We start from the raw sequence: 13,824 nt of genomic DNA, 5'->3' as shown, positions 1-13,824 counted from the left end.
ACACCAGATTAGAATACTTATAGATTACTAGTGGAATCCAATACAACAAAGAATGTAGAGGGTCGTCATATAGATTAAGAGGTCGAGATAGCGAGGTAGAGACATGGAATAGATCGTCAGGCAGACCTCGATGGAAATCGAGATAGGGGTATAAGAGGTAGATATTAGGTAATCCCAGCCTATCAATATTTAACACTATATGATGATCAAGAGAAGGACTTGGTATGTGTTGAACCTACCGAAATAGGATCTATCATTCCTCTTGCACTGCCACCAAATATGAAGTTTGATATCACCAATGCTATGATCAAGCTATTGAACCTGAAGGGTGTGTTTGCGGGCATTCCCACTGATGATACGAACATGCACCTTATTAATTTTATGGGGATTTTCTTATCATACACTATATCGGAGGTAGATCAGGAAGCTCTTAGACTTACGTTGTTACCTTTCTCTCTAACAGGTGATACTACATTATGGTTAGGGAAATTCTCTCGAGGATCAATCACTACTTGGAATAAGTTGCAGAGGCAATTTTAGATCATTTCTTTCGACCATCCAAAATTCTTTAGTTAAAGGAAGAGATATATAATTTTAGGCAGTTGCACTTTGAGTCAATATGTAAGGCATGGTTTTGGTTTAAAAAGAAGTTGATAATGGTACCAAATTATAGAACAGAGGGAAAAAACTTCCTTAAGATCTTATATCAAGCCCTTAACACCCATTCAAAAGTTAAAACAGACACTACTACTAGAGGAGCATTCGTGTTCCTGCATTGGAAGGAAGCATCAGAATTATTAGACCAGATCTCTCTTACCAACCGAGGGTGTCATACTATGGAGGTAGAGAGAGGTGATAGAACATATACTATTGTTCTTCCAGTGTGCATAAAGTTATTAATGACAAAGTGGCATAAGAATTTGCTCAGCTAAGAATGGAGGTTGGGTTGTTGACAAAGTAGTTCACAATAATGAATTCTAAGAGGGTGAACATAGTGGACTCATAGGGTAATACCTCTAGAATATATGATTTTGATTTAAAAGAAGAGGCAAAATATCTATATAAAGAGTTGGCGGGTTTTTTATCCAAGGGGCATGGAAACCAATGTTAGAACTACTACACGAATAGGTATAAAGATAGAAGTAGAGAGAAGGATGGTGACTAGGGATACATGGATGATTACAAGGAGAATGGTGGTGTCTATGTTTTATCAGGCAGTCGTGACTCTGAGTCGAGGATGGAGGCTATGTTGGCTAAGCTAGTAAAAGGTTAGGAAAGTCAAGAAAATTTCCTTAAGGAGATTAAGGAAAACATTTAGGATTGACCTAAACATAGAGTCGCATGCTACTATGATAAAGAAATTAGAGTAGCATTTTGGACAAATGTCTGCAACCTTGAATCAGATGTCGCTGGGCAATATTTTGAGCAATACAATGCAAAATACTAAGAACGACAGTCACAGTCTAGCCATCACCTCTCAGAGTTTTAAGGCAACTCTTGATCCCCCATGCCTATAGTTGATAAGCCATAGAATAATAGTGTTGAGGTTTAGGAGACACCTAATGAAGAGTTAGAAAAGTCAACAAGTGTTGAGAATAGTGTTGTGAAGGATAAAGGGAAAGGTTGATGAATGGTAGTTCAGGCAATTCCATGAACTCCCTGTATTTTCCTCAAAGGTTAAAGCATAAGAAGGAAGAATGGAAGTTCAATAAGTTTATTTCTATGTTGAAGGATTTGTCTTAACATCCCTCTTATAGAAGCTCTCGAGCATATGACTAGATATGCACAATTTATAAGGAGTTAGTAATGAAGAATAGATTTGTCATTTCTGAGGATATTGGTGGTTCATCATTATAGTGTGACCACTTTTTGATCTCTGGCCAAAAAAAGAGTGGTCCCGGAGCATTCACGATCCTATGCACTATAGGTACATCTAGGTTTCCTAGAGCATTGTGTCACTTAGGTGCCAACATTAACTTGATGTCATTGGAAGTCTTCAAATAGTTGGGCTTGGACCTTTGAAACCAATGACAATGCAATTGTTAATGGTAAATCATACAGTAAAGAATCATGTGGACATATCATTTGATGCTTTGGTCAAGGTAAAAAACTTTATCTTTCTGGCCAACTTTGTTTTTTAGGATTGTGAAATTGACTTTGAGATACCCATAATCTTTGTGAGATCATTTTTGTCCATAGGTAAAGCATTGGTGGATATGGAGAAGGGGGAGCTTAAGTTCAGGTTGAATAATAAGAAGGTCACCTTTAATATTCACAGAACATGAAGAAGGCAAATGACATGAGGGTGGTCTCAATCATAAATTGTGTTGCTGATCTTAGAGGTCATTTTTATAGTTACCTTGATGAAGTCTGAGTATTCAAGGTGACAGTGTCATGCCGCGATGTTAAATCAAGCAATAAATGAGAGGAAACCCTTGGGCTTGTTGGTATAGTCTAAGTAACCCACATAGCCATATCATGCTAAGATGTTAAATCAAGTGTTGGGTGAGAGACAACTCAGTATTTTAGTGTTCACATTTTTTTTCTTTTTTTGTAGGTGTGTATCATGAGGAACAACCCAAAACATGGTAAAATACTGCTAAATTCTGAGAATTTCAAGTAAGGGGACTTATTGACCCACCCATGGAGGTCATAAGCTTCACTCCGACCTTGTAAGTTGTGTAATGTATATCCAAGAAGAAATTTAGAGGATATTGGGGCCTTTGAAATTTTACTTACGAACCTACTTACGGTGTCGTAAATACCACTTATGGCCTCAAAAGTGGTGCCAAAAGTGTCAGAACATAGGGTTTAAAGAGCCTGAAATTTCTCAAAATTTTGGGTCGCCTACGGCCTGCCACTTACTAGCCGTAAGTGGTGCCGTAGGTGTCCAAAAATTTTGGCCCAATTTTTTTTAAATTTCAGTTGGTCCACAAGGACCTAACCCAAAATCAACCCCTAGGGTTGTTTAAGCAGCTTAACCCGATTCCAAAGCCCTATTACACTAAAAATTTCTAACTTTATTTAAAATTCAAACCTTCCAATTTCTCCTACACTTTATATAAAGCAAGGAATCTACTTTTTCTTAGTATCAACACGTCCAATTGCATGTATTAAGTATTCAAACTAGGGTTTTTCTTCATCTTTTCAATTTTCACTTCCATTTGTTGATATAAAGGTAAATTTCTTAGCTCCTCATAGTTTTATATTTTACTAAACCAAGAAAATGAGCATATCAGTATGCTTGTAAATTATGTAAATCAAAAAACTTATATTTGGGACCCTAGAATAATCAAAAAGTTGAAATTGGTGCATCATTCTTGAATTTAACTTTGTGATCATTCTCTAAATGGAAGTAGAAGTTGAAAAAGGTTGATGAAACCAAAAATTTTGTGTGCCTTGCCTGTGTTTTGAAAGTTGATACATGTGTATTTGCAATATTGGACTAGAATGGGCCAAAGTTTACTATATAGGGATGTAAAATTTGTGGAAAACTTCTATAATTTTGATTCTTAATCAAAAATTGCAATCCCTTGTTCTCTTTCAGGCACTAACACTTTCTTTTTTAAGTACTATGGCACCAAAGGCTTCGACAAAGAGGGCAGGAAGATCTAGATATCGAGACAAATCCCCTGATCATATTGGCTCAGTGAAGCAGTACCCGTCCATCCTAGATAGACCAGCAGCCCCACGGACTAGGGGCTAGAGATAAGCTACTTAAGCTATTTTTATATCCACCCTAGGAATTCAACTACTAGTATAGACTTAGTGGGACTTTCGTCCTACATCTACACAAGCTAGGGCCCAGAAAACCTCAGTCAGACCAATTCATTGGTTAAGGATTAAATCAGCCAGGACTTTACCCCCATACTCTCCCAGTATAAGGTGGGAGAGAATGCTTCTAAATAGGAGGGTGAGTTTGATATAGTAGAGGGGGAGACTACACAAGAACCCCAGTTTTAAAAGGGGTTAGATAATCAGTAAGCATCAATAGTACCTATTTTAAGGAGGGTATAACTCAAGCCTCTCATCAAAAGTCCTTATCTCCAACACCATCCACAGACCTTATTGTATAGGATCCTTAACCTCCCAGTTTACCATAAGGTGACCCATCTTTAGAGTATACACATACCTTTGTTGTGCCTATTCTTGAGGTAAACCTGAGGTGGTATGTCGTAGGAATAAAAGTGTTGTATGAGCAAGATAGTTTCATTACTGAGGCTGGTCGACCTACTAGGTACTTTTGGGATGAGAGAAGGATTGAGTTATCAGGGATAACAGGGGGATTAGAAGAGGATTGATTTATCAAGAAAATAGGGGCACCAAACCTACAGGATACATTTAATCAATACTAGTTGGGGTGGATGACTAGACCTCAGGGTTCCTACAGTCAGGCTTTGGATTGTTATTTCTATGCATTCTATGCCGTCACATTTTCTTTGACCATACCTAGAGGTAGAAGAGGTTACACACATCCCTATCTAGAGTCCACTTTAATGATAGGGGTTTAGGTTAATATTTCAGCAATGGCTATCCATCGGGTTCTTTTTATGCCTAATTATGTAGCCTCAGTATCTACTACTGAGTGTGACTAGAGATTAAGGTTTGCATGGTATAATAAGGTGATAAGGGATGTTGATCATAAAAGACAGAGGCTATATTTGGTGAGATAGATCATAACCTTATTTTTGACTTGGGAGATGACGCCCCTAGATAGAGGAAAAAGGAGTTATTAAGGAGGAAAATCTAAATTTTGTCCCAATGTTTTAGTAGACTATAGTTACATTTTTGGTTGTGTCCAACTGATGCAAAAAAAAATTTGACATGGGACCAAGCTGCATTGATTGTGAGTTTAATAGCAGGATATGAGGTAGACTTGGTAGCAGTTCTCAGATATGAGTGACATGATAAAGTATTTGGGGATTTGACCACTATTCCCTCCCCATGCCTTATTTACTAATTATGTGATGAGGAGGGAGTTACTGAGATCCCAAATTTTTATAGGAGATTAGAGGTGATGAGCATTTCTCAGATGAGGATGATTAAGAATCTGGCAAACTCGATCATTACTTAGAGAGCTAGTGCACCTCTGATAGTGATTTTAGCTCGATCTAAGGGGTCGTTAGTTTAGGTTAAGCATGTTGATAGGCCGATATGAAAGATGATAATACAGGAGTTGATGTTGATTTAGACATGGGCAAGCATAGAGATGTGCTAGAGATGATTACTCCACGGTTGAGGGCCCATGATACTTCTACTACCCATTCTACTTTTACTATAGCCCCGACCTATTCTTTAGTTTGTTAGGATATTTTTTATGCCCCTTCACCCCTATACTATAGTTGCGATCACAAGTTTGACAGAAGTACCACATGAGTTTTTGTAGTGCTTAGTAGAAATTAAAAATATTACCACAACCTGGCTTGAGCATGTTGATACTGAGCTTATATCCTTGTATGAAAAGATCCAGCCTTAGTTCTAGATGATACTAGAGGCTACTGAGACTAGGATACGGGTTGCACTTTGAGCTGAGATGTTAGAGTTTTTTACTCAGTTGCACACCCACATAGATGATTTGGAGAGATGGGCAACAACTCGGTTTAGCAACGTAAAGGCTCCTGACTTAGGTGAAATTCGAGAAGAGGTGGCCATATTACAAGTAGAGGTATTCTATCTTACTGAGAGCCAAATTCTAGCCATCTCTCATGTTTTCCCCTTATTTGCTTAGTTTATGTCTCTGCATGGCCCTAGATATTTTAATTTATTCGCAGATGATGAGGAGTAGGTCCCAGCTGTTAGGACTAAGTGAGCTCAAAAAAAGGATATATAGGACCTCTACATTTTTTTTTATTACCCCCTGAGATACGCCACTCATGATTCTATGGAACCCATGGTAGGTGATGTGGTACAATGAGCTGAGATTGCAGTGGGTGCATCTTCTAGTAGTGCATGGAACTCACCACTATCGCCAATTAAGAAACCCTCTGATAGGGACGAGCATGACATGGACACCTAGTGCATCCTAGGTATGTCCTCATTCCCTTGATTTATATTATTTTTGCACACTAGAGGCAATGCATAGTCTTTAAGTTGGGGTAGGGTATACCATAGCCTCCATGGGTTCTTGTTGTTGTGCATCTTTTCCTGTCGGCTGTAGTATGATTGTAGAATTAGGATGTCTTGGGTAATATTGTATCGTATTGTGTTTTGTTTTGTATTTTGTTGTGTTTTTTGTGTAACTAGGAGAAAATAAGTGTCTAAGGCAGTTGATGTACTTTTTTTTTTATTTTTGGGTCCCATTATGATTCCTATAGCTAAGTTGTAAGTTCAAAAGTGTAGGATTCCATAGTGGTACTACCTTGTTTACAACTCATCACCATAAGTCATAAGGAATGGATACAAGTAAAGGGTTAACCCATAGTCAAAGGCAGCACTTTTTTAGCTTTTAAGTTAAGGGCATCCTGGATATTTCCCCTCTTAACCAAATTAAAACCTATGTCTTATAACCCCTTTTTAGGAGTCATTATATCTCAAAGACAGTCTAAGTAACCCTTTTTTAGGAGTCATTATATCTCAAAAACAGTCTAAGTAACTTCTCAAACACTCAGAAAGTCTCTCTAAATACCCTAAAGCAAGTTAAGCTAGGGTTTCATCAAGTTGGTCACCTGAGGGTTCAAGGGTTGATTTCTCCTAAATATTCTTGGTGTTTAAGGCATGTTACTCTTCCCTCATAGTTAATTTGTTAAAACAATATGTTTTAAAGTATTGTTCATGAGTTGTTTGTGATGGTTTTGAAACCAAGGTTAGGGGTCTTGAATGTCTATGAATTAAACAATGTTCTCATAGTTTATTTATAATTTTCATGCTTTCATTATGGTTTTGAACTTGTGGGTGCATGGGTATGGTGAATGAACTAGGGAATTGTGATTTTCCCAGACTTGTGACTTTTAAACTAGTTATGACCCCAACCCCAAAATGTGAAATTTGTTTTTAATTATAAGAAATATGGAAATTTGTAAAATTGAACTAGTCCTGAACTATTGCATAAAATAAAGACGTATTCAAAACACAATGGTATGATTTATTGAACAAAGGGAGTCGGTGTTCCCCACCCTGTATTAATGAATAAAAGGAGTTGTCTTGCCCAAGTTAATGGAAGTTATTTTGGCAAGTTGTTATTACCTTGAAAGTGTAGTTGGTATGACAATACCAACAATGTATGCCTTAATGTAGAATATGGTTCAATGAATGGGAATGTGTGATACTTGTTTTAATTGGGCTCTAATAAGGGTTGTGTAGCTAAGTTGGAATGTAGAAGTTTGAGTGACCTATATTAGAAATTGTGTTTGTTAACACGGGGGTCAAAGTGAGCAGGGAGGTTCGAGTCCCCCTTATTATTATTTCATGATTACGGAGGTTCATGTTCCCCTTAAATCATCACATGATCGGGTGTTTAAGTAACCTAAGTATATGATTGGGAGGTTTGAGACCCTCGTGCATATATATATGATTCTTCTCTGATTTGTGGGGCTATGTGTACTAGAGCCCGACCAGGGGGTAAGAGTTGGGGTCCATATAGCCCGTGGGTACATATTATAATGGTTGAGCTGCACAATCTAGGTTAAATTTTTAAGTGCATATTAAACCTTGTTCCTTATCCTATCATGTGAAGTATATATTTATATGCAATTGATTATGTGCATTAATTTTGAATGATTTTAAACTGTTGATCATGACATTATGTTATTCGTATCCCTAAGATTCATGCCAGTGCTCAAACTACTAACTATTTTTGAATGCTATATCCCCATGTGATGTAGGAATTGTTCATACTTTTACTTCTCCTTCTTAGTGATTAGGATTCGGGATCAGCTTATGAGTTGACATTGAAGTAGTGAGCTTCCATACATCGAAAGTTTACATTTCATGTTTTTTGTTTTCTTATGTCTCCAACTGTTTGGATTTGTTTTGACTATAGTTGGGGGCATTTACCAACACTTTAGTAATATTCAGTTTTTGTTCATTGTTTAGAAGGCTTTGTTTTGACTACTATGGTTATTGGGTGGTGTTGGACGGTTGTTTGGTTGGTCGTCCGTCGGTGGTTATAGACTTGATTTGAATTTTCTTAAGTTTGTTGCACATTATCTTGTTATATGTTCAGAATTCACCCAACATTGGGGTGTGTTGTGGTTGGTTAGTTAGGTGCTGGGTAATCTCCTATCCACGTGGGACTTGAGATACCCATGACGGCCATGCCCTGGTTTGGGTTGTGACACATTCTCCTTTACTCTTATCTTACCTTGCTTCAAATTCACAAATTCCTCAGCCTTTGCCTCTCTTAACTCCTTAGGAAAGAAGCGATCAAGAAAAACACTAGAGAAGTCGTCTCGCAAAGTGGACTCAGAATCATCGCCCCTGAGCTTCTCCACTATTCATACCATTGGTATGTGACATCATTCAACTGATGAACAGTGAACTCTACACCCTACACACTAGTAGTGTGCATCACACAAAAGATCTTTTCCATCTTATCAATAAAATTTTAAGGATCTTCCTCCACTTTAGAACCAGTGAAAGTTGGAGGACTCAACCTCATAAATTGGCCAACTCTAGTAACCTCAGAGGATGGAGCAGTAGAAGCAACACACTCAGTCTGGGAGGCCACCAAATGGGTAAGAAAATGAATCGACTGGTGAAACTCGGCATTAGACACATCAGCTTGAGGTGTTTGAGTATGGATAGGGGGACTAGTGGAACTCCACTAGGGAAATCAGAAGTGGTGAACTAAGACCAGGTTTGAACTCCCGGAGTAGGACGAGCTCTGTCTACATTGTCCTCAGACGGGACAGAAGAGTTTTCACGAGCATCAGATCTTGTAGAAGGTATGATCTAAAAAGTGAACATATGCAAATTAAAGGAGATTCAAGACCTTAGACTCTATAGCTTTAAATAGAACAACAAGAAAGGGAAACATTATTATATGCCTTATAGCATCTCCATTATAAGTGTGGCATGCTATACACCCATAAAAGAGACTTTACTTGACACGACTTTTGTGGACACCAAATGACACCTACTATGGGACTTTAGCATCATTCTATGTAAATAGGTCAAACCATATGGGCCCAGGTAGAGGTGTTGACTAAACAAATAGGGCACAACTAGAGGTATGACTGATATGTGGATCTCAGTGAAAGAGTGTACCTGTGCTCTAAGTATATCCACCTCCTCCCAAATATTACCTAGATCCAATATCTCAATGTTGCTGAATCGAGTTGATACCTAACCATCAAAAGAATCTATGCATAAATATAATACAACTCATAGCTTTGACATAGCAGCCCGGTCTATAAACTCCAATCTAGCCCCAATTATCTCTAGTGTAGTCCAGACCCATGGATGAATTTCTCCAGATAAAGTCGCCACCTCAACCTTAATATTTCATAGCTGAGTGTCCGTGACACTCTGACTGTACTCTAAGCTCTGTAAAAACTCATGGGATACTAACATCGTACCTAAAGTAGCAGCTGAAGTAGATGGGCGAGGTGCACTGGAGATGCACCCACCATCTCTAAAGTAAAAGTCAAGGCAGAAATAGATATAGTGGGGCTCCCCTTATCCTATGTACTCAACTCGGGGGCCTCTCTCTACTCACCCTCTCAAACTCCATACTAGCTCCCACATCACCTCCTTTGTAAAAATAGGCTTTATAGGGATTAATGGGCCCTCAAAAGGGGTCGGAGGCACTGTAGTGGGTGCAAGTGGTCCCCTAGGAAGGTCTAATATGTCGGATTCTTCATCGTCCTAGGTTGTGTCATGGACATTGCATGTACTCTCTCATTAACTCCTAGTACCTATGGTACACTAGCCTCATTATATAACCTCTAGACCAGACATGGGAAGGGTAGAGTTATAGTCCCACCAAAAACGCTCTCATGAAGATCGTGCTAAATAATAGATGCAAAAGCAATATCATATCCGGCCATTATGCTAGCAATCAGCACAACTCCATACCACTTTAATACATTGTCTATAGTATTCGAACATATTCTATAGCAAATAAGCAGCCACCAAAACTTTGAGGCAAAAGTGAGTGCCTTCTTTTTCATACCCTGCCCATCGACCTAAGAGTATCATCACCCAATGGTAAAATATAGCTAGTGATCCATCTCACTATCTCAACTTTTTAATTCTAAAGCTCAGAATCACACATAATATATCAATGTTGTGCATTTCTCATTCTATAAGCACACTCTGTTGTGGATGCTGGAGTAAAATAATCTAGCTCGAAGAGAACTCAGTGGATGGCCACCATTGAAAAGTATACCATAACCCATCTCACATGAGTCTGCTCAAGCTGAGGCAGCTTATTATACCTCGAAATACCCATACTCTTTGGCATAGTCAATGATACTATGTCACGGTATGATATAGGTAATTCCTGCACCAAAGCTGTGTTATAAGAACCTAAGGGTTGAATTATCCACCCCAACTGATATCTGTCAAATATAACATGTAATAATGGTTCTCTAGACAACCCAAACAAGTATGTACATCTCTCTTTATAGATAGACCTCATGGGTCGTCCGAACTTGATAATATAGATTTTCTACTCAAAAAATTCAGAAGTCCATCCAATGGACCATCACGGTTTTACCTCATCAATAGGATCCTCTGAGAAATGTATGGGTTCATATGTTTGATCATGTTGAGATAGTGTATCGGAGTCAGGATCTGGTATTTAATATGTACCCTAGTTTGTACCCTTCTCAGACTAGGATACAGCAAATGACTACTCATGAACTGTTGTATCAGACTCATTTTGGGACCCCTCCTCAGACTGCGAGTCCTGTGTCTCTACTGTGGGAGGCAACTCAAACTCTGCCTTATCATTATCATCATCACCACCTCTCTAAATAGGTTGGGGAAGTGTGGTGGTGATCTTCGGGCCGTCTTCATCCTCGGCCTACATAGGAACTCAATTGCCTTATCCTGGGTTTTAGGTAAAGTAAAAGTTGGATTTTTACCCCACTATGATTTCCTCAGAATCTGGACACATAATTTTTCCATGATGATAACCTCAGTTGCAGCATGCATCCGGCCCCTAGTCACTGGCCATGTTGCCCTGGTCGGGGTTGCTCTAGATCAGGTATACAGGTACTTCTCCTTTGATCTACTGCTCTCAAAAGAATCATCTCGTTGCCTAGTAGGTGTAGCCTTCTTCTTCTTTGGTTCCATATGTACCTAAGAAATCAAGTGTTAACATCCAACTGATAATAAAGGATTGAAAAAATAGAAGAAAACATCAAAATTTGAAATCTTCAAATTTTTCCTTAATTTTTTTGCATCCCTATCACTTATTTTCAATCCCAACAAGTTCTATATGCACATATTTACTTGGAATCAAATTTTCAATACAAACTAGCATTCAAATTTTTAGTATTCCTCTGCTTTTTCAAATTCAACTTCAATTTAGGGCATAATTGTTGAGGTTTAATTAGAGAATGATGCCTCACATTAAGATTTTGGGCTAATTCGAGGATCCTACATACAATCATGATGGTTTTTATATATTTCGCATGAAGATAAACATACCAACTTAATTATTTAATGTTTAAAACAAGATACTACTATTAGGAGCCAAGAATATCACCTTTTAAATTGGAGAATTGGAAGTAAACTATGATGAAGTGAATCACAACCAAGGAATGAAAACGTATTTAGTGCTTGACGACAAGTTGGTACCAAGAACAAGTGATATTTTTGCCTTTTATTAAGTGTAAGGAAATGGGGTGGTTTGAATTTTAAGTGGAAAGATGGAATTTTGAGGATCTATAAGTTCAAAAATGAGTTAATAGGGCTTATATAGAAAATGGGGGGCTGGTTTAGGATTTATTTAAGCATTGGTTGGCCCAAAATTTTTTAAACAATATTTAGGCCCAAAACTGCCCACTTATGGGCCATTTATGTGCTATATATAGGCCGATGTGCCCTCCATATGTAGGTCTAAAATTTTGGCCAAGTTCTCTGCTTTCTGGACTTTGTATTATGACACTTAATTTGCTCCTTATGAGGTCCTAAGTGGTATTTACGACCCTACAAGTAAGTTCATTGGTTAACGTATAGAAATTTTCCAAATAAATCCTCAAAATTCCATCTTTTTAGTTAATGCAAAACTTACGTGGCCCATGCAGGACTTATGACCTAGATAAATTAGTCACCAAGTCTCCTTACATAGAAAATTGTGAATCGAGCAATTGTTACCACATTACAGGCCTGTCCTTATTCAATTTTACCTATAAAAATGAAAAATAAATGTGAACACTAAAATAGTGGGTTGCCTCCCACCCAGTGCTTGATTTAATGTCACAACATGATGTGACTATATTGGCTACTCAAACTTCACCAAAAAGCCCATGGATATCTTTCTATGCAGTGCTTATTTTAACATTGCGGCACGACACGGGTACCTTGACTACTCAGAATTTGTCAAGGTACCCAAAGGAATACCCTCTGGGGTCATCAATACAATGGATCACCAATACAACTCTCATGTCCATAGTCTAATTCATAGTTCTTTAGACGTTGAAAGTGACATGTGCTCTAACCATGGCCATAAACGGTCTTCCCAAAATGATGGCATATCAAAGGCAACCTCATAATCCAGAATAACAAATCAATTGAAAAGATGAAGTTATCAACTTTTACCAACACATCAAACGAAATGCCCATAGATTTTTACTGTACTATCAGCCATCAACAACTTCATAGTAGTCAGCTCTGTAGGGCTCAAGCCCAATTGCTTGAATACATCAAGAGGTATAAAATTGATGCTGGATCCCAAGCCATATAGTGCTCTAGCGAATCTGGACCAATAGTACATGGGATTTTGAACGCACTAGGATCACCCTTTTTCTAGGCTAGAGACTTTGAAATAACTGCACTGCAATGGTGCAATCCACCAATGTCCTTGAAACTAGAAGTATGCTTCTTTGTCACTAATTCTTTCATGAATCTGGCATATCCAGGCATCTGCTCCAATGCCTCAAAGAGAGGGATGATCAAGCTCAGATCTTTCAGCATCTCAATGAACTTTTGAACTTTCCTTTCTTTTTCCTTAGTTTCAGTATTAGAGAAAAAGGTGGGGGTGGTTATGGAATGTGTCTTACTACATGCTCATTGACCTTGCCCTTACTTATATCCTTACGAACATAAGCATCATTACCTATTTCCTTGTCAGCCTTCACGCAGGTGTCTCATCTACCACAATACTATCATTCTTTGACACTGAAGTAGTAAGTAACTAGGGATACACAGTACATAAACTTAGAACAATGAGAGCAAGATAGTGACCATTATTCTTCATATTTTGAACCATGTCACTCAAAAGGGTACTTGGCTTTTTCTGATTCAATGTAGCCAATATTTATCGGAACTGGTGCTCTAACTGCTTGATAGCAATTGCATGAGACTCAACTTTTTAGGTCAAACCAGAAATATCATCCTTGATCTCCTTAAGGCTAGCCTTTTGACTCTCATATCCCTTTACCAATTTTGTTAGCATTGCCTCCATTCTCGATTCTGTATCATGATTGTCCGGTGGAATATACTTATCTCCCTCCTCTGTTTAGTCATTTTTCATCTCTAGCCCCCATCATGCTCTCTATGCAATCTCTATATATATCACCATAGTAGTTCTGACCTTGGTTTCTTTGCCCTCTAGCTCGAAAACCCACCAACTCATGATCAAGATACTCAGCCTCTTTTTCTAAGACATACTCATAAGGATTGGAGGTTGAACCCTGTGTACCTATAAAATTCTCT

This window comes from Capsicum annuum, chromosome 12 (genome assembly GCF_002878395.1).
Source record: "Capsicum annuum cultivar UCD-10X-F1 chromosome 12, UCD10Xv1.1, whole genome shotgun sequence".
Taxonomy (NCBI): Eukaryota; Viridiplantae; Streptophyta; class Magnoliopsida; order Solanales; family Solanaceae; genus Capsicum; species Capsicum annuum.
The sequence above is the reverse complement of the archived record's forward strand: the minus strand, read 5'-3'. Positions refer to the sequence as shown.